The sequence below is a fragment of the Carlito syrichta genome, unplaced genomic scaffold, assembly GCF_000164805.1.
Source record: "Carlito syrichta isolate Samal-C Ts95f unplaced genomic scaffold, Tarsius_syrichta-2.0.1 Scaffold305159, whole genome shotgun sequence".
NCBI classification, from domain to species: domain Eukaryota; kingdom Metazoa; phylum Chordata; class Mammalia; order Primates; family Tarsiidae; genus Carlito; species Carlito syrichta.
The window spans coordinates 1-19690 of record NW_007249255.1 but is presented as its reverse complement, the minus strand read 5'-3'; positions in this window follow the sequence as shown (position 1 = coordinate 19690).

Here is a 19690-nt window from a genome sequence, read left to right as displayed (position 1 = left end):
CAGAGAAATTGTAAGCTAAATCATCATAAGTCAAGGACTGTCTGTGTAATGATAGAACTAAATACATAAATGCTAATTGTACTTTACTTTAGGGAGTTGGATGAGAAAGAAGAGAAAGAAAGAATGAAAAAGGAGTTAACATAATACAAGTTATTTGAACTAAAAATCTTTTCTTAAATTTGTCATAAAAAATAGTAATTAAGATAAATCTGAGCAAAGTTACTCAGTCTCAGAAAAACATTTTTAAATAACAAATTAGTTTCTACAATTATCCTGTTAGAAAAAACAAATAAGCATAAAAAACAGTAAAGGGTTGGAGTTTTTGTCCATTTTAGATGAAAATTGAGACTTGAGAATCTATTGACTACCACAAAGTATTAAAAAGTTATCCTAGTGATACTTCCTCTAATTTCATTCCCTTCTATCCTCCAGATTCTTGTAAATTATATTATTTTCAGGGTCAATGTTTTGAACATAATATTCTCCTCTTTAACTATAAATTCTCATCTCACTTTTTAAAAAGTTTTTGTTGCTATACAACAACTTCCTGGGCTATAAATTAAAATAGAACAAATCTCATGTGGAAGTTAGTAAGGGTAACATGAGTAATTCTGTATAACTTGCTTTCAACGGTATCTGACACTGTTAGTCATTTTTACTTTCATTGGTGTAGATTATCAAGGTGTGATCAAATGCTACAATGGAGCCATTATCAGAGCAGTCTCATTCTCAAATTATATATTTCTTGGAATTAAATCTCTTCCTTTCCAAGTTCGCTCTAATTTTTCTCTTTCTTTACAAAGTATGTCTGAACTCACTATGATCCTTTAGAAAATCTGTTAAGGTGCTAAGCCATTGTGAATGACCTGTATTCCTTAGTTTAATTGAGCTGATATTGATGATCTCCTACTCTGCTGTGCACATATCTATAGTACAGCATCTATTTCATATGTTACAATTTTCTTTATCATATCAAAAGCCATAGCTGGGAATCTCTTTTTAATAGGGGTAAGAGGTTCTGATTACGTTTTCCTTCCTGCAATTATTCAACAAACTTTCTTAGGCATCTCCTCCGTTTGGAAAAAAAAAGAAGTAACTTAAAACACTGTAAGAACTGTAAAGAATATAATTTGACACTTTCTTCAAGGATCTTATAAAAAGAATGGACAACATAGCCTTGTAAATAACTCACTGAAATGTAAAGCAGAATGGAATACTATAGCTTTTTCAGAAAGATGGAAACTATAAGTGCTGTTGAAAGAGCAATCTGGTTTCAATCTTTTGCATGTGATCAGCCACCCCTACCTATCACCATACACAAAAATTAACTCTAAATGGATCAAAGACCTAAATGTAAAACCTCAAACTATAGGAATCTTAGAAAATGCAGGAGACATCCTTATGGAAATTGGAACTGGCAACCAATTCCTGATCAAAACCGTTAAGTGCCCAAACCATAAGAAATAACATAGACAAATGGGACCTCATCATATTGACAAGCTTCTGTAAAGCAAAGGAAACCATAAAGAAAGCAGGGAGACAGCCCACAGAATGGGAAAAAATATTTGGCAACTGTATATCTGACAAAGGCCTAACATCTAGGATCTACAAGGAGCTCAAATGTACCAAAAGGAAAAACACAAACAGCCCCATTAAAAAGTGGGCAAAAGACATGAATAGACACTTCTCCAAAGAAGACATATGGGCAGCCAACAGACACATGAAAAAGTGCTCAGCCTCACTCATCATCAGAGAAATGCAAATCAAAACCACACTGAGATACCACCTAACCCCAGTAAGAATGGCCATCATTAATAAAACAAAACAACAAAAGATACTGGTGAGGATGGGGAGAAAACAAACACTTCTACACTGCTGGTGGGAATGCAAACTAGTGCAACCTCTTTAGAAGATAGTGTGGCAATTTCTGAAAGAACTAGAAATTGACCTTCCATATGATCCAGCAATTCCCCTGTTGGGAATATACCCGGAGGAACTCAAATCACTCTACAAAAAAGATACCTGCACACGAATGTTTGTTGCAGCTCTATTCACAATAGCAAAAACATGGAACCAATCATGCTGCCCATTGAAGCTGGACTGGATTTTAAAAATGTGGTACATATACAAATAGAATATTATTCAGCCATAAAGAAGGACTAACATATGGACTTTGCAGCAACTTGGATGAATTTTGAGTCAATCATACTCAGTGATCTATCACAGAAACAAAGAACAGAGTACCATATGTTCTCACTCATAGCAGATCTTGAACAACTATCATAGTACTATAAGAAAGGGGTTAGCAGTAGTGGGAAACTGTCAGGAGATGGGGTGTGGGTTTGGCAGTTGAGGGAAACTGCTAGGGGAGGGAGGGGCACACCTCATCCACAAGGGTACCTGCATAATCAACGTTGGTATACCTAACCCTGAATTGTACCCCACATCTTTAAAATAAAAATAATAATAATAAAAAAAGAAAGAGTAATCTGGGAGAAAATTGAACCAGGAGTTAGACATTTGGAAGCAGATCTAGGTGATAGGGGATCAAATTCATCAGGCACAGCATAAGGTCTGGAGAATGTGCAGTAACTAATCATTTGTTCTAATGCAAAACTCAGTGAAGACTCAAAACATACATTAAGTCAAATGAGCATAGAAAGGGCTTGACAAAAGAAGGTCATCATATGGAACTCCAAGCAGGCAAAGAATCTGCTTATATCAAGAAGATGTGGCAGTACTTCCTTAAGAGAATTATTCACAGAAAGCAGGTTTGTCATGTCCTGAGGAAAGCAGGAAAATCCAGTATGGACCTCACGGCCAGGACCCAAGATGATGGCCTGATTGTAGGGCCCAAATAGAAGACTGATCATTAAACCTGAAGCAGCAAATTTTACCTAAAATTTAATTCTAAGTGTTTATATAGTATTTTACATTTGCATGAAGGCTCCGGGATCTGGAGCAGGACTAGCTGGCAGCTTGGGAGGAATAAGCCCCAGTGAGCAGGGGAAAGAGTTCTAGAGGGCTGGGGCCTAAGAGAGTCATTATAATGAGTCTCTTTGCTTGTTTCCAGTTCCTTGTCTATTAGCTCCTATATTCACTGTCTGGCAGGTAGGTTGTACTTTTGGATTAAGTTCTTCTTTTGAACCTTATCTGAATTCTGTTTGCTCAGGTTTCCAAATTGCTCTGGGTGACATCTGCTTGTCACCAGTAAAACCAAAAGGACAGCAGGGTAGATTGCCTTGCACAGGGCAGACAGGTAATTGCAGCTTTAATTTTGTTTTGTTTTTGGAAGGATCCAGGTGTCCAACCTCTTTATCTCACAAAAGAACCTTAATAAATGTGGTAGTGTTGGCAGACAAGATGGCCCAGTGGGCAGTCTGCCCATCAGATGTGTTAGCCTTCTGCTATTGAAATAGTACTTCCCATGGAAGCATCACACATTAGGAATTCTCTGCGGGTCCAAGCACCCCAACAGCTTCCAAGCTAGGAGCACAATTAGAGACACGGAGACTTCTAAGCAGCCAAGAGATACATTTCATCCTGGAAATTCAGATCTTAACAGAGAGTACTCAGGCCGTGTGAACATAAATCATTCCCCTGAAAAGGCTTTCTTCTTGTGAAACCAAATTCCCCAGAGTTGGAATTTGTTGGTTGGTTGGTAGGTGTGCCTCTGACTTTGAAGCATTGATTGCTTTAGAAAGTGTGCACATATAGAATATAAGCTGGATTATCTAGAATCTGGCCTTAACTGTCTTCCTTTTCAAAGCCTGTTTTGCTATACACATGCACACACTGGAGTCAGATGTGGGAAAAACAGGGCTTAATCAAAAGCACAATATATGGCAAAGTTTGTGTGTAAGCTTAACAGCAGCCTGGGAAGACCGTGGAGGTTCCTCAAGTGCGTGGAACTACCAGTGGGTCCAAGAAAGTGAGAATAAGAAGCATCTGGCAGTAGGCAAAGTCTGAGGCACCAGAAGGCAGGCATCCCAGAAAAAGGAAATGGGATAGGTCTGCTTTCCACAGGGACTGGCATTTGTGGGTACAACTGTAGTTCCTAGAAACACTAGGAGACAGTAAGAGACAGGAGACAGCAATCATCTCTGGGACTCAAAGATAGGGGCTGGAGAACGTTGCATTCACTAGGACTGTAGAATGGGCTGAGAGGGGATTGATCAGAAAGGAATAAAGGCCAGTAATCAGAACTGACTGTAATTGGTGACCTGAGGATTCTCCTATAAGCATCCTTCCATCCTTTAGATCCCAGGACAGTATCATTCCACTGTCCTTTGAGTAACCATGCATATGGCAGGTACTGTTTTTACAGGAAAGAAGGAACTGATAAAATAAGACCTCCTGAGGGAAAAAATATTTGCCAGCTACATATCTGAGAAAGGCCTAACATCTAGGAACTCAAACTTGCTGAAAGGAAAACAAAACAAAACAAAAAAACTGCCCCATTAAAAAGTGGGCAAAAGATATGCATAGACACTTCTTAAAAGAAGATATACAGGCAGCCAACAGACACATGAAAAAGTGCTCAACCTCACTAATCATTAGAGAAATACAAATCAAAACCACATTGAGATACCACCTAACCCTAGTAAGAATGGCCATCATTAATAAAACAAACAACAACAGATGCTGGTGAGGATGTGGAGAAAAAGGAACACTTCTACACTGCTGGTGGGAATGCAAACTAGTGCAACCTCTTGGGAAGACAGTGTGGTGATTTCTGAAAGAACTAGAAATTGACCTTCTGTATGACTCAGCAATCACCCTATTGGGAATATATCCAGAGGAATGCAAGTCATTCTACCAAAAAGATAGCTGCACATACATGTTTGTTGCAGCTCTATTCACAATAGCAAAAACATGGAACCACCCGTGCTGCTCATTGAAACAGAACTGGCTAAAAAAAAAGTACATATACATGATGAAATACTATGCAACCATAAAGAAGAATAATCATGTAAACTTCACAGCAACTTGGATGGATTTAAATTCTATCATACTCAGTGATCTACCACAGAAACAAAGAACTGAGTACCACATGCTCTCACTCATAAGTGGACCCTGAACATTTACCATAATACTATAAGAAAGGGATTGGCAGTAGGGGGATACTGCCAGGGTGGTGGTGGTGAGGGAACACAATATCAATAATCAATGCGAGGTACCTGGCAAAATGAGGCCTAAACTTTACCTGTATGGTGTCCACTTGTATACCTAATCCTGAATTGTCCACTTGTATACCTAATCGTGAATTGTACCTCACATATTTAAAATAAAGTGTGTGTGTGTGTGTGTGTGTGTGTGTGTGTGTGTGTGTGTAATAACACATCTTGAACTTTAAGTATGTAGCTAGATCCAATAATGGACTTTTGTAGGACAACCTTGATTCATGGATTTCATGGATTCTGGCAAGTGTGCCTATTTTCAGCATGTTGGAAACAGATTCAGATTGGCTCAGACTTACTGTCCTGAGATGTGGCAGGGTGATGGGTAGAGGCTCAGGTGAATAACCTTATTGGATTATAGAGATTTGACTTTTGTTCCTGGCTTCTTGCCTTCTAGAATAAGTAAGCACAAGCTCCTTTGATAGGTAGAAGTGGTTGGCATGGGCCCAGTCTGGATTGGATAGCCAAACTTACCCTAGATGAGTCAGGGGACTGGCTGAAACTAGATACAGCTGGCAAATAAAAGGCTTCTAGAACTTGTGCTTAATTAGGGCCTTCTAGTGCAGCCCCAGTGAAAACAAAAGAGTAAAATCCAAAGATGAGGGAGACATTGGACTCTGAAAATACAATAGTTGCTGGTTTAGAAGATATGGTCAGGCTTTAGTGGTTCAGAGAGGAATGACACAACATTCAGAGGACACCGAGAAAAACCTAGAAAAATGAAGACAAAGCAAGCTAGGTGTCCATGTTTCTAAGAAAGCAGATCTTTGAAGGCTTCCCTGATTCTAGCAATATCTACCTCTGGAATATCTAGCACTCAATACTGCAGATGTTGGGCATTCTGCCACATTAGTGCATATGTTTACCACACACTTATCTGCTCAACCAGTGAGGATATAACCTTTTTTGATAGTGAGGATGGAGCTCAGGTATAATTATGTGTACAATTTAGTTTGGAAGTTGAAACTAGATTACAACTGATATTCTATTGCAGTCTTCTAGCAAGCTACCGGTAGTCTTGGGAATTCCAATTCATCCAATGTGATTTGATTCCATTCCATTCTATGTCATTCCATTCAACTCCTCTCCACCCTATTCCACTCCACTCCATTCTGTGGCATTCCATTCCAATTCAGTTTTTATTTGTGGCTAGGGCTGTGCTAGGGGAATAGTCCAGTGATAAACAGAAAAACTACTGGTTCACAAGGACTTCATAAAGTATGTTTCATGAGGGACTCATCTTGTGAATTGCCTCATAAAAGAGAGTTCCATTATTTTTCTCTTATGGAGAATCATGTTATCATCTGAAAATGCATAAAAAATCTGTAACGAATACATTGGCTTAGTTTTATTTAACTTGAATTCTCCTGAGATATTTGACCAAAAAAAGGTTGTTTTGGTTTTTTTAAAAAATATGCTTTTTTAGTAGCCCATGGAATTATTTAAGAAGACCCAGTAGGATTGTCACACGTGGTGGCTGGTTGGGTAATTGAAGACTGGCCCCCAGATTTAAGTGTCCAGATGGACTGAGAAAGGAAAGCACTTTTGGTACAAGCTGGGTGCCACTGGAGTTTTCTGGGCGTTGATGTGCTGAAATGTGTCTTGATCACGTAAATAGACTTTGGTTCCAGGACTAACTCTAGGTATGACATTAAGGTCTGGGTGGGAATGTTTTGGAGGGAGAAGATGCATGTTTTCTTCTTCTTCTATTACTTGGCTTTACATTTCAAGGTTACCAATTGGATGGTGTGATGATTCTAAACTTTTTGTTTTTTGAGTTGGTGTCTCACTCTCTCACCCAGGCTGGAGTACAGTGGCACACTCGCAGCCACCCCAGCGTCAACCTGCTGAACTTTGACAATCCTTCTGCCTCAGTCTTCCCAGTTGCTGGAACTACAGGCATGTGCTACCACACCTGGCTCATCTTTTTATTTATTGTAGAGACATGGTCTTGCCAGTTTGCTGGGGCTGGTCTCGAACCCACGGGCTCAGTTCCAAAGGTTTATGGAACACTGTGCAGCATCTTAACTTGTATAGAAAAAAACCTTCAATCATTGAATATCTGATGACACTGAAACACAGGTCTGGCCTTAATCTTGTTGTGTCTAGGTTGGAAACTAAAGACCACAACTCTCTACAAAGTGTTGCTGATGTCCCTCATATGAATTGGTTATTTTGGTGCCCAACATGTTGTCAAAGTCAGCAATGAGAAGCCTTTTCCTCATCACAGGCTCTTTGCACCTTAACTAGTGATTTCTTTCTTTTTCATTTGATTTTCTACTTTTTCAAACAAATATGACTGGGCTCTATATTCCAGATAAATGTACAGCAATGAAGTAGGTGACAAAGGAAATCAAGACAGCAACTGGCATGCAGTCGACTCGATGGAAGGGCAGTAGTTAGAGTTAATGGCAGAGGAAGGCATGAGTCAGTGTTACAATGGAGCACTGAAGCTCATTTTGTGGCCAGAAATTGTGTCTAGAAGGAAGTCTGTTCTCATCAGAAAGACCAGGTGTCAGGTCATGGGCAACCAGCTGTGAGGACTGAGTTTTAAATGGGTTTCAATTTCTGTAGTATAAAGCTGAGGCTGACTGAGATCCTGATCTCAGCAGCACTGGAATTAAAACAATGACAAGTGCTTGGAGAATAAGTAACAGCCAAGTAGTGGACTTACGGCACTGCTATGGTTTGAATATGGTTCATTTAGCCCAACCAAGTCTTGTTAAAATTTGATCCCTAATGTTGGAGGTAGGACCTAGTGAGAGGCATTTGGGTCATACGGGCAGGTCCCCCATGAATGACTTGGTATGGTTCTCATAGTAATGAGTGAATTCTCACTCAGTTCCTGCAACAACTGGTTGTTCAAAAGAGCCTGATACCTTCTCTCTTGCTTCTTCTCTCACCATGTGGTCTCTGCACCTTCCTCTTCTGTTCTTCTTTCTCTTCCACCATGAGTGGAAGTAGCTTGAGGCACTCTCCAGCAGATGCCTAACATCATGCTGCTTGTACAGCTTGCAGAACTGTGAACCAAATAAACTTTTTTCTTTGTGAATTGGCCGGCATTAGGTATTCTCTTATAGCAACACAGAATAAGACAGAGACTTACTGCAGAACTAGAGTCTTTGGTATGCAAAAAGCCTATGGCCAGAATTGGGCCCAGACAATCCTGTGAGGAGCCCAAATTTGAGGCAGATTCCATGACTGTCACTGATAAATTTTTAGGGACGAGGAGGCAAAGTGTCATCAGCTTATAATAAACTATGAGTTCAGTGATTACCTTTGTAATTGATTAATACTGGTAATCAATATAATGACACAATGACAATGAACTATGTGTGTTTGAAGACTTCCTCAATGAATATTTCTGGTTTCATTTATGTCATCATTTAAAAGAAAATTCCAGAATTCTTAAGAAAAATTCACCAGAAGCAAAAGCAAATATTAAAGAGTATCAGTTTCAGTCTGACTAATCAAACCTACATTGTGATACCACCTAACCCCAGTAAGAATGGTCATCATCACACAACCGGGCACAGTGGCTCATGCCTATAATCCCAGCACTTTGGGAGACCGAGGTGAGAGGATTGCCTGAGCCCAGCCTCGGAAACTTGGTGAGACCTGATCTCTACAATAAATCAAAAAATTAGCCAGGTGTGATGGTGCGTGCCTGTAGTTTCAGTTACTTGGAAGGCTGAGGTGAAAGAATCACCTGAACCCAGTAGGTCAAGGCTGCGGTGGCCATGAGCATGGCACTGCACTCCAGTCTGGGCAACAAAGTGAGACTCCAACTTAAAAAAAAAAAGAATGGCCATCATTAATAAAGCAAACAACAATAGATGCTGGTGAGGATGCAGAGAAAAAGGAATGCTTCTACACTGCTGCTGGGAATGCAAACTAGTGCAACCTCTCTGGAAGACAGTGTGATGATTTCTGAAAGAACTAGAAGTTGACTTTTCATATGACCTAGCAATCCCCCTATTGGGAATATACCTGGAGGAACTCAAGTCATTCTACCAAAAAGATGCCTACACATGCATGTTTATTGCAGCACTATTTACAATAGCAAAATCATGGAACCAACCATGCTGCCCACTGATACTGGACTGTATAAAAAATGTGGTACATATACACAATGGAATATTATGTAGCCATAAAGAAGGACAAACACATGGATTTTGCAGCAACTTGGATGAATTTAGAGTCTATCATTCTCAGTGATCTATCACAGAAATAAAGAACAGAGTACCACATGTTCTCACTCATAAGTGGACCTTAAATAATTATCATAATACTATAAGAAAGGGATTGGCAGTAGTGGGAAATTGCCAGGGGAGAAGGGATTGGCAGTTTAGGGAAACTGCCAGGGGAGGGAGGGTACACCTTATCAACAAGGGTACCTGCATAACAAGCATTTTGTATACCTAACCCTGAATTGTACCCCATATCTTTAAAATAAAAAAAAAATTTTTTTTAAAGTATCAGTTTCATAGTGTGATGTGATATTTATTTGCCATGTTTTTTATGTTTCCAAATATGTGGGGGAATCAAAAAACCTGGAATTTATTTGCAAAAAAGTTTACATTTATTTATATGAGTTTAAACTTCAGTCATCTTCAAAGTACTCTCTGTTTGATGCAATACATCTACTGAGATGCTTTTTTTACTGCTCAGAACAGTTTTTGAACTCACCAATTTTGATGCCTTTTAGTGCTTCTGTCTTTTTTTTGTTTCACCTCTTCCACATTGGCAAGATTTTGAAGATTTTTTTCATCTGGGGACAAAAAAAAGTCACTCGGGGTGAGATTTGGTGAATAGGGATGGTGGGACACAGAAATTATGCCATTTTGGGTCAAAAACTGATGAACACTCAGCATGATGAGGGCAGGTATGCTCATAAATAATGAAATGGCCAAACATGTTGAAAGAATCTCCAAAAAAATTAACTGAAGCTGGATACAGCCTCTCAACAATGTTAGTGGGTGCACTGATACCTAGTGGAGGAAGCCTGTATTAGAAGGGGCCAACCCTCCAAAAAAAAAAAAATCCATCTTTTTTGGGGACCCCTCTCATATACTATGGTATTATTCCATTTCTATTTCATTGAGTTTTCCCCCAAATATTAGTTATTTCCTAATTATAGAACTAAAATTAACAAAAAAACCTACTCAATCTTGTCTCTCTCATAAACAAAATACACTCACATTTTCATTCTTAATCTACATTGCTTTCCTTCCTCCCTTCCTTCTTTACATATTTTTTTCTTAAACATTTATTCTTCTGGAAAGGGCCTCCAATAATATGTTTTATTTAAGATATTTGACATTTCTGCATCACAGTCTCCTTGTACTCCAAAACAGTGATTTCCTTTTTTTTCCACATTTTTTTCAAGAAAATTGTGTAAAATTTTCTTTTGTCTCTTTTGAGGTAGGTAGGGTAAGTGATATTTTCATTTACAAATAAAGAATCTGAGGGTTAGAGGAAAGCAAAGATCTATCTAAAGGCATGTGAGTGGTTTCTGTGGGATTCAAGATTGCAGTGCAGTTTAAATAATCTCCTTCTCATCATTCTCTGAAGTATTTGGAAGTTTGGAGGCATAAACAATTTTTCAAGGAGAATTTTTAAAATCTCAAAAGCACAGGGTCCCACATCCAGAGATTCTCTGGTATTGAATGAAATTTGGGCAACTGGGATTTTCTTGCACATTCAAGGTTGAGAGCATCCTCCCCAAAGTATATCTTATTGTCTTGGCTTCGTTTACTGCAGTTGGGTAACACATTGTCAAATTCACCTTCTTAAGCACACAGCACCAGCTTGGCCACTCAGATAAGAATGATCCCAGAAGATAGGGTTTCAAATCAGCCTTGTGGGAAGCAGATGTTAACTGTCACCTGCCAAGGAAACTGGAGAACCCTGACACTCTTTGATATATTTGGAGGTGACAAAAAATGACACTTTAAGTCCATAGCTCTTCTAGGAAATAGATATGAACACCAGCATGAGATAGAGGCCATCAGGTTGAGATTATGAGTACCCACTGTCACTCCTTATATGGTAGCTTAATGAGCCTTGATGTACAGTACAATATGCATATTAAAATTACCTAAGCTTTTTTTTTTTTTGAGTTAGAGTCTCACTCTGTCACCCAGACTGGAGTGCAGTGGCCGCTCCCGGCCACCACAGCCTCGACCTGCTGGGCTCCGGCGATCCTTCCGCCTCAGCCTTCTGAGTAGCCGGAATTACAGGTGCGCGCTACCACGCCCGGCTAATTTTTTGATTTTATTGTAGAGATGAGGTCTCGCCTGCCCAGGCGGGTCTCGAACCTGCGGGCTCAGGCAATCCACTCACCTCAGCCTCCCAAAGGCATGAGATTACAGGTTGAGCCACCGAGTCGGGCAAAATTACCTAAACTTTAACTGGATTATTTTATTCCACAATTAATATAAAGAAGGTAGGCCAGCACCTAGTTAATGCATACAGTTGCCTGGGTGGTATGAACACATCATGTGTAATTTTTTGCTGGGTACTTTGTTCATTTTGTGAGAGAGATAGTATCAAGATTCCGTCCATCACATGTAGGCATTTTCCTCGGGCTGGGGCTGCAGTTCTTGCATTTGATTCTCAATACAGCAGGGAAGCAAATGTTCTTGTACAGGTTATCATCACCTTTTTCTATTTTTATTTTATTTTTTTATTTTTTAAATTTTTTAAATTTTTTGAGTTGGAGTCTCACTCTATCACCCAGACTGGAGTGCAATGGCTGCTCCCGGCCACCGCAGCCTCGACCTGCTGGGCTCCGGTGATCCTTCCACCTCAGCCTTCCAAGTAGCCAGAATTACAGGCATGCGCTACCATGCCCGGCTGATTTTTTGATTTACTGTAGAGATGAGGTCTCGCTGCCCAGGCGGGTCTCAAACCCACGGGCTCAGGCAATTCACTCACCTCAGCCTCCCAAAGGCGCGGGATTACAGGCTGAGCCACCGAGCCCGGCTATTTTTATTTTTTTTAGGTGAAAAACAAACAAGAAAACTACTCTCCTTCACATTAAAGATCAGGTGAGTGTGAGGGATTCTAGAATTCATCCTCTGGGAAAGAGGAAGGGGCTGTGGGATTTTGCTGTGTCTTAGCCTGAGGAGAACCAATTATCAACATGAGATGTCATGGCACTTGGGTCAGGGGTGATTCTCAGAGGTTAACTATCTCAGTTTGTGCTTCCCAAAAGTAGATCTTGAGAAAAGAATTTGAGTCAAAATGTTTACTTGGGAAAGATGACAGGGAGGATAAAAGTAGGGAACTAAGACAGGAAAGTCAGTAAAGGGAATATTTATGAGTGGGTTACCATCCTGGGCAATGGAGTTCACTTCTGCTGGGGACCCTCTGAATTGCTCAACCAAGGGGCAAAGAAGCTGGGATATTTGAATCCCAAGTCTTATCCCTTATTGCACTCTCAGGCAGAAAGATGAACATACTGTTGCATATTTGGGAACTAGGGAAACTCTCGGCGCCCTCTGGGGTGAGCTGAAGACATCTGCTGTGAGTGCGACATCCTCTGGAGTTAAAATCTAATTCTGATGTGCCTCTGATAATGCTGGTAATGTTTAGCTCAGTGCAGATTTCTGGATGGTGGGATTCTCAACTTGTCCAAAAATGTTTGTATACTGTGGATGATCCTCATTATTAATAAATACTTTGGCATCGGATAATTTTGTATATATTATTTCCTTTAAAAACCTCAAGCTTATTTTATATGTTAAGATTAGTATGCTTGTTTGGGAGAACATAATGTGTGTTGTATGTGAGTGTGTGTTTGTGTATACATAAGCCTTAGTTACTGAAGTAGAATCAGTTGGACATAATGCATAGATGATACAAAGCACCCTGCTTATGATGTACATGTGAACTTCCTTAAGAGGAAATGGCAGATGTCTTGATTTGGTCATGATATGTTTAGTGTAAAATATTTTCTTGAAATGGATCTGAGGTCAGTGAATTTTTGTGCTTATCTTAAGCCTTAAAAAAAACAAAACAAAAAAACTCCTCTTTGTTACTGAATGGTCTGTGTTTAAGGTTAGGAATAGAAAAGTTGACCACATCAAAGGCCTCCCTATATTGTGGAAATTTGAGGCTCTTGGCAACAGTCACAGGGAGTGAGAGTCAATGAGGCTTGAGAGAGGACGAGAGCATAAGCTTGAGAAGGACAAGTGAGTGTAATGCTGAAGGTAGGAGCCCTTTACTCAAGGTGAGTGTCTTAGACAGCTATCTTTGCCAAAACTGGGCAGAGCATTAAAAAATATGAGAAAAGTATCATGCTCAATCAGCTATCTAACAGACTTTTTCAAATGACTCCTAGACAAAAAACGGACTCGTCATTTTTCACTATTTTTCATCAATGTCTTTCTGGTTTGGCAGGGTGGCAGCATAGTGACCACTGAATTGTGTTGGTATAAAGTCAACACATAGTTTTATTGCCACTTGGATATATTTTCAGTGGGTTTGGGGAGGCTGAACTTGAAGAAATACATATTTTCAACAGCCAGTATTGTATAAATATATTAAAATGTGTATAACATTTGTCATTTTAAGTTTCCCTATTTCTCTGTCTCTATGTTTCTCTCCATAGCTACAAAGTAATTATATGTACATAAAATAGACATTTAAATATGTATATATACTGTATCAGTCAGGATTCAGTCAATGAAGCAGAAACCTTATCAGTTATTTTAGCAGAGAAAATTTCATTTATTTATTTATTTCTTGAAACAAGATCTCACTCTGTCACCCAGGCTGGTGTGCAATGACACAATCATGGCTCCCTGCAGCCTCGAACTCTCGAACTCAAGCAAGCTCCTTATCTCAGCCTCCAAGTAGGTGGGACTACAGGTGTATGCCACCTTGCTTGGCTAATTTTTTTTTTTTTTGTAGAGACAGGGTCTTACTATGTTTCCCAGGGCATTCTTGAACTTCTGGCCTCAAATCATCCTTCCATCTGGGCCTCGCAAAGTGCTGGGATTGCAGGCATGACCCACCATACCTGGCCAAGACATTTTTTTTTCATTTTTCATCACACAGTCGTATTTGGTACTGAAACATTAGAAACAACTTAAATGTTCACAAGTTTGGTGAAACAGTTCTTTGTTATTCATACAATTAAATATTATACAGCGATTACATTTACTTGCCAGGTGCGGTGGCTCATGCATGTAACCCCAGTACTTTGGGATGCCGAGGCAGGAAGACTGCTTGAGCCCAGGAGTTTAAGACCAGCTTGGGCAACATAGTGAGACATCTCTACTAAATAAAAAAATTAGCCCAGCATAGTGGCACACACCTGTAGTTCTAGTTACTCGGGAGGCTGAGGTAAGAAGATTGCTTGAGCTCGAGAGTTTGAGGCTGCAGTGAGCCACAATCATGCCACTGTACTCCAGCCTGGGCAACAGAGTGAGAACTTGACTCAAAAAATTTTTTTTTGATAGCTAAGATGTTTATTGGTTGACATGAAAAGGTATTCCCAATGAGTTTTTTTTAGGAGTAGGATATAAAACATTATAATATTAACATTTTCTAATATAGTTTACAATAAACGTATTATTTTTGGTAATGAAAGAGAAAATATGGTCACATTGTGAATAATAGATAAATGAGCAAAAGACAGAGGTAATTCACAAATGAAGAAATTAAAGTGGCCAATAAACATGAAAAATGTCCAACCTTTTAAATTCGTTAACCTACAATTGAAAACAACATTGAAATATCTTTCTTACTAACAAAGATTTTAAAATGTTACTACTCCATGTTACGGAGAATATATCAATATATCATTCCCATATTGTTGGGGATATGCTTGCAATACAAAGTTTATTTTTGAGTCATGGTCTCACTCAGTCACCCAGAAACTGCAATATGTGGGATTTGTTAAGTAGATACTGAAAGACCAAAATTTGTTACAGAAATAGCAGGTATCGTAAGCAGTTACTACACCTTAGACTATGAGAACCAAGAGAAGGAGCAGGGAATTTGAGAAGCTTGATGCATATAGAGCTGGATGTGAATGAATACGATGGGACTAGTTCTTGGAGCGTGGTGCAAAAGTAAGGGCTAGTATCAAAAGCTACTGCCAGGTGAAGTAGCAAGGCTAGTAAGTTGCTCACAGGAACAGCAAGCCAACAGAAAGGGGTGAGGCTTTCTCTCTCTTCCCATCTTGCAGGCTCCCTCTAGCGCCCCTTACTGGCCAAGGCCAGCAAATGGCAGGTGGCAACAGAAGAATGTTCTGCAGGATTTCAGCCCCAGCATCCCAATCAGTGTTTAGAAGGTGGGCTTGGAGAGGAAACACAGTGGCTTAATGACTACCATGCATACATATTGGATTGGACCTATGAAATTGCTGATGCTCAACTAAAGCATCTTTTAATCTACCGAAAAAAGGCAATTTCACATGGTTTAAGCAAGCATAGGCAAATACATATTATATTGGGTATAATCAAAATACATTTTATGTATTCATAAACTTTTACACTTTATAAACGTATATATACATACACACACAATCAAACACATTTAAGGTGGAGGGAAACCTTCCACACTTAATTATGTCAAAATAACCTGGTGTCATTCCCTGAATGAGACAGAATTTATCTATGTATCTAGTTCAACCTATCAGTAAAGTGCATTCATCCTGAAGCTCTATGATAATAACACTGGATATGTTTTTGCATGGTACCTTTTACCTCTGTTGGGTGTTTTCCAATTCATGGATACATCTTTGATTCATCATCCTGTTGTCTTTACCATAGTCCTCTTTCTTCAAGGATCCACAGTGAAAATGTTCCAGAAGCCATGACTTGACTTATAAACTCCTCCGATATCTGGACGAGAAAACACAGAACTTTTGAGAATTTCTTTAAGGATTTGAAGACCCTTGCAATTGCTATTGCTTTGGGGCTGCCATGATTTTTAATGTAGAATTGCTGTCTTTTAGAAAGACAGTTGTTGGACTGTATTTGGTTACCTGTGTGCTTTTCTGGGCTGGGCTCTCCCAGTCTGAAAGGAGAAAGATATGTTTGCGTTTTCTTTATGGGAGTGATTCAGAGGCCGTTGTGTAAGTCGTGAGTAAAAGCACATAGTGTGCTCATAACAGGCCATGGGAAGTCTGCTTGGGTACTTGTCAATGACTATTGTGCTTTTCCTGAGGGCCATGGTTCAAGTTCCTATTTTGTTTATTTATTTTCCATTACTCTATTTAAATGGAATACAAGAGAAAAGAAAGTGAGGTCCGGTAAAACGGGACAAAAGTAGGGCTAAGAATCCAAAAGACCTCTGAAGTATTGGTGTAGCTACACCATGCAACTCATTTCAGGGAATCCCGCAGACAACTTTCCCAAAGTGGGCATTTCCTCTCACAACCCACAAGATTTGCTCCTGGGGCCTGTAGTCCCCTCTATCCCTGACAAACCAATGCCACAATTTCAAAGTGATTCAACTGGCGTCCCAGCAATGCCTTCTAATTCTGCCTCTTTCACAATAGCAGGGAGTAGAGGAAACTGACAAACGAGCTATTTTTGAAGCAGAAGTTGGCCCAACTGTCAGGCATAATAGCAGCCGGGTAGCTTGTGGGATAGCCCGCTCATGAAAGATGACTTTATAATTGCCTTCCAGATCCCAAGGATAAGAGCATATGTTGAAATCGGCATAACCCTCTTAGGGCTTTCAAAACCCAACTTCCAGAGGTCCAAGAGATGTGTTGGCAGCGCGAGCTCTTGGCTGCTCCTACAGTGATCATCTCCCTCATCTACCCAAATGTGTCCTGGGTATTTTGTTTATGCCTTACATTGTCTGTTTGTGTCCTCTAACAGATCAAATGGAACCTATTAATACGTTGTGGCCTCTTTCCAGAGGGACTCATTATTGCCTTGACTGCTCATAAAATCCTTTTGTGTTTAATCCTCTCAGCACTTTCCTTTTTTTTCAAGCCATCTGTCAGTGGGCTTTTGTGCCCTGTGGGTCAGCATATCAGCACTTCACTCTTCCTTTCCTGAAGACAGCTCCTGTTTCTGAAGTCCTTTCACTGGGGAAGGCTGTTGGAGCAACTTTCACAGGACAAGTAGGAGAACTGGAGAATACAATAAATAAATACCACCACAGCATTCAGCTCAATAAAGTTGGGTTTATAGCCTGATAAGTCTCCTATGGATGTAAGGTTCTTCCCTGGACCACATTTTCAAGTTCTTTTCTTGGGAGCACTCGATTTCTGCGCTCTGTTGCTCAAAGAAAAGGTGAATTGTGAAAACCCATTCTTTACTGGTAGGTGAAATAAATAAGACAATGATGCCCTCTCACATTTGCTTCTTCTGCTAAACACGTGAGTATTTGTAGGATGTTTCAAACTCTGGGCAAAGGCCAAAGGAAAAAAAATAGGCTCTCAGCTTTTCTTGAGAATTTTCAAATCCTTTCACTCTCTCCATGCAATTAAGTGATTTGCATGTTCTCAGAGCATTTCTCAAGAGGAATCTGGGGTTTTGTGACTAATGTTCAGGTTCCATTTATGAGTGAGAACATGTGGTATTTGGCTCTTTGTTTCTGTGATTGAGCACTAAGTATGATTGTCTCCAACTACATCCAATTTGCTGCAGAGTCCATGATTTTGGTCTTTTATGGCTATGTAATATTCCATCGTTAAAAGTTAGCATTCACTCCAGTCAGTGGGCAGGTTGGAGTTAATATCTGTGACCTTGATCTGATGACCAGGTGAGTACGTTCCTGTTTGTGCACTGCAGCATCCCTTAGCTTAGTGTTAGAAACAATGGTGTGAGGTTTATGTGTCTTGCATTTTTCGGACTTCTGCCTTAATTTTTGTACTATTAAAGTCAGTGACATTGGCACTAAAACCTAGTGGAATGTGATCACCAGTGATGGAGTCTTAAAGTACAATCTTTGGGCCTCCTGTGTCAGAGTTACCTGGAATGTTACATAGCCATGCAATTTCCAAGATCCACTCCAGACCTGCTAATTCAAAATATTAGGTCTATACCAAATATATAGGTCAAACACCAAAGTTTGAAAATTGCTTTCACAGAGGGTCAAATGGTAACTCTAAGTGGGATAAGCAAAGATAAAATATTTCTCTGTCTACATGGGAAAAATTTATTGTTTAACTATGTCAGGAAGGATAAACTTGCTTATCTATGAAAATAGTTAATATGGAAGATTATAATGAAAATATTTAGTTTGGAGAGGTTTTTCTCTTCCAGTTTAGTCTGAATACACTAGTTGAACATGTGCTTACTTTCATCTCCATGAAATTCTGCTCATTTTTCATTTTAAATAAAATAACAACTCTAAAAAGAAGAGTAGAAAAGTAATTGTCTCCTCTATATTATCCAGAGGGCTGAGTAAATGGGAATATTAAAATAAACTGAACATTAACTTTATTGTTTTAACCCTAGATGTTAAGCATTTCTCTGAGGCATTAATCTAGAAAGCTTCAGTGAGGATCTTATGTTGCCTCAAAGTTACCTTTTGGAGGACAAATTCTCGTGTAACCCTAAGACTTGAGTTTTAGCAGAAGAAAATATCTGTATAACCTCTAGAGAGTTTATTTTCCTCCTTATTTAGATGAAAGTACAGCATGAAAAACAATTTGATAAAGATATAGTAACTAAAGGACTCCAATAAACTGAGGCTTCACTGTCTATGGTTCTGAACCAAAAGCTAAACATTCAGTGTCTGGACAAAGGAGACAGTGGCTTTTATCACAGGCATATTATTCTGCCACCAAGGCTGTCCTTGCATCTGTTGGCACAACACCACAGAAAGTAAAACAGGCTCCCAAGAATCGAGTTATTTCTATCCCCTCCCACATAGTATTCCCTTTGGAGCAAGCAATTTGTCTGCACTCAAGCTTTCCCTGTTGATTCTCTGAATCAGACAGACTTTCCCCAAACCCCTAGAGCTATTAGTCCTGTTAATCTTTGCCCTTCACAAATGGATCTTTTGTGCTGCCTGGATTGCTGGCTTTCCTTCCCTTTCATTCTTTTTTTTTCTTTCAGATGAACAATAGAGCAAACAGCTCAGGATGATGGGGGGGTGGTGGTGGTAAGGAATGATGACCTCTGGTTGGTCAATCTTGATGACACAGTTTATGGGCTTGGAGGATTCCGTTGTCAAGGGACACAGGGCAGGGTTACCTCGTAAGGAAATAATGTAGTCATGTGACAAAGAGCTAAGGATGAGAGAAACCGTGAGGTTTCTGCTGCTGAACAATGACAAAGTTCACTGGTGTTCTCAGGTGCAAGGGAGAGAATAGGCCTTCATTGTGAGGCGGCAGCAGCACCTGCCTTTGTTGCTGTTTCCCTTGCTGCGGCATTAACACTATCTTGTCAATCTCCAGGCAAGTTGGCATGGGACATAACTACTGATGGATATTTACCTAGTCCATGTATCAGAATGGCTTGTTCTGTCGAGATGTGTCTCTGTACACTCCTCGACTATGTCTATAAGTAACTGAAACCTTTGTCAGA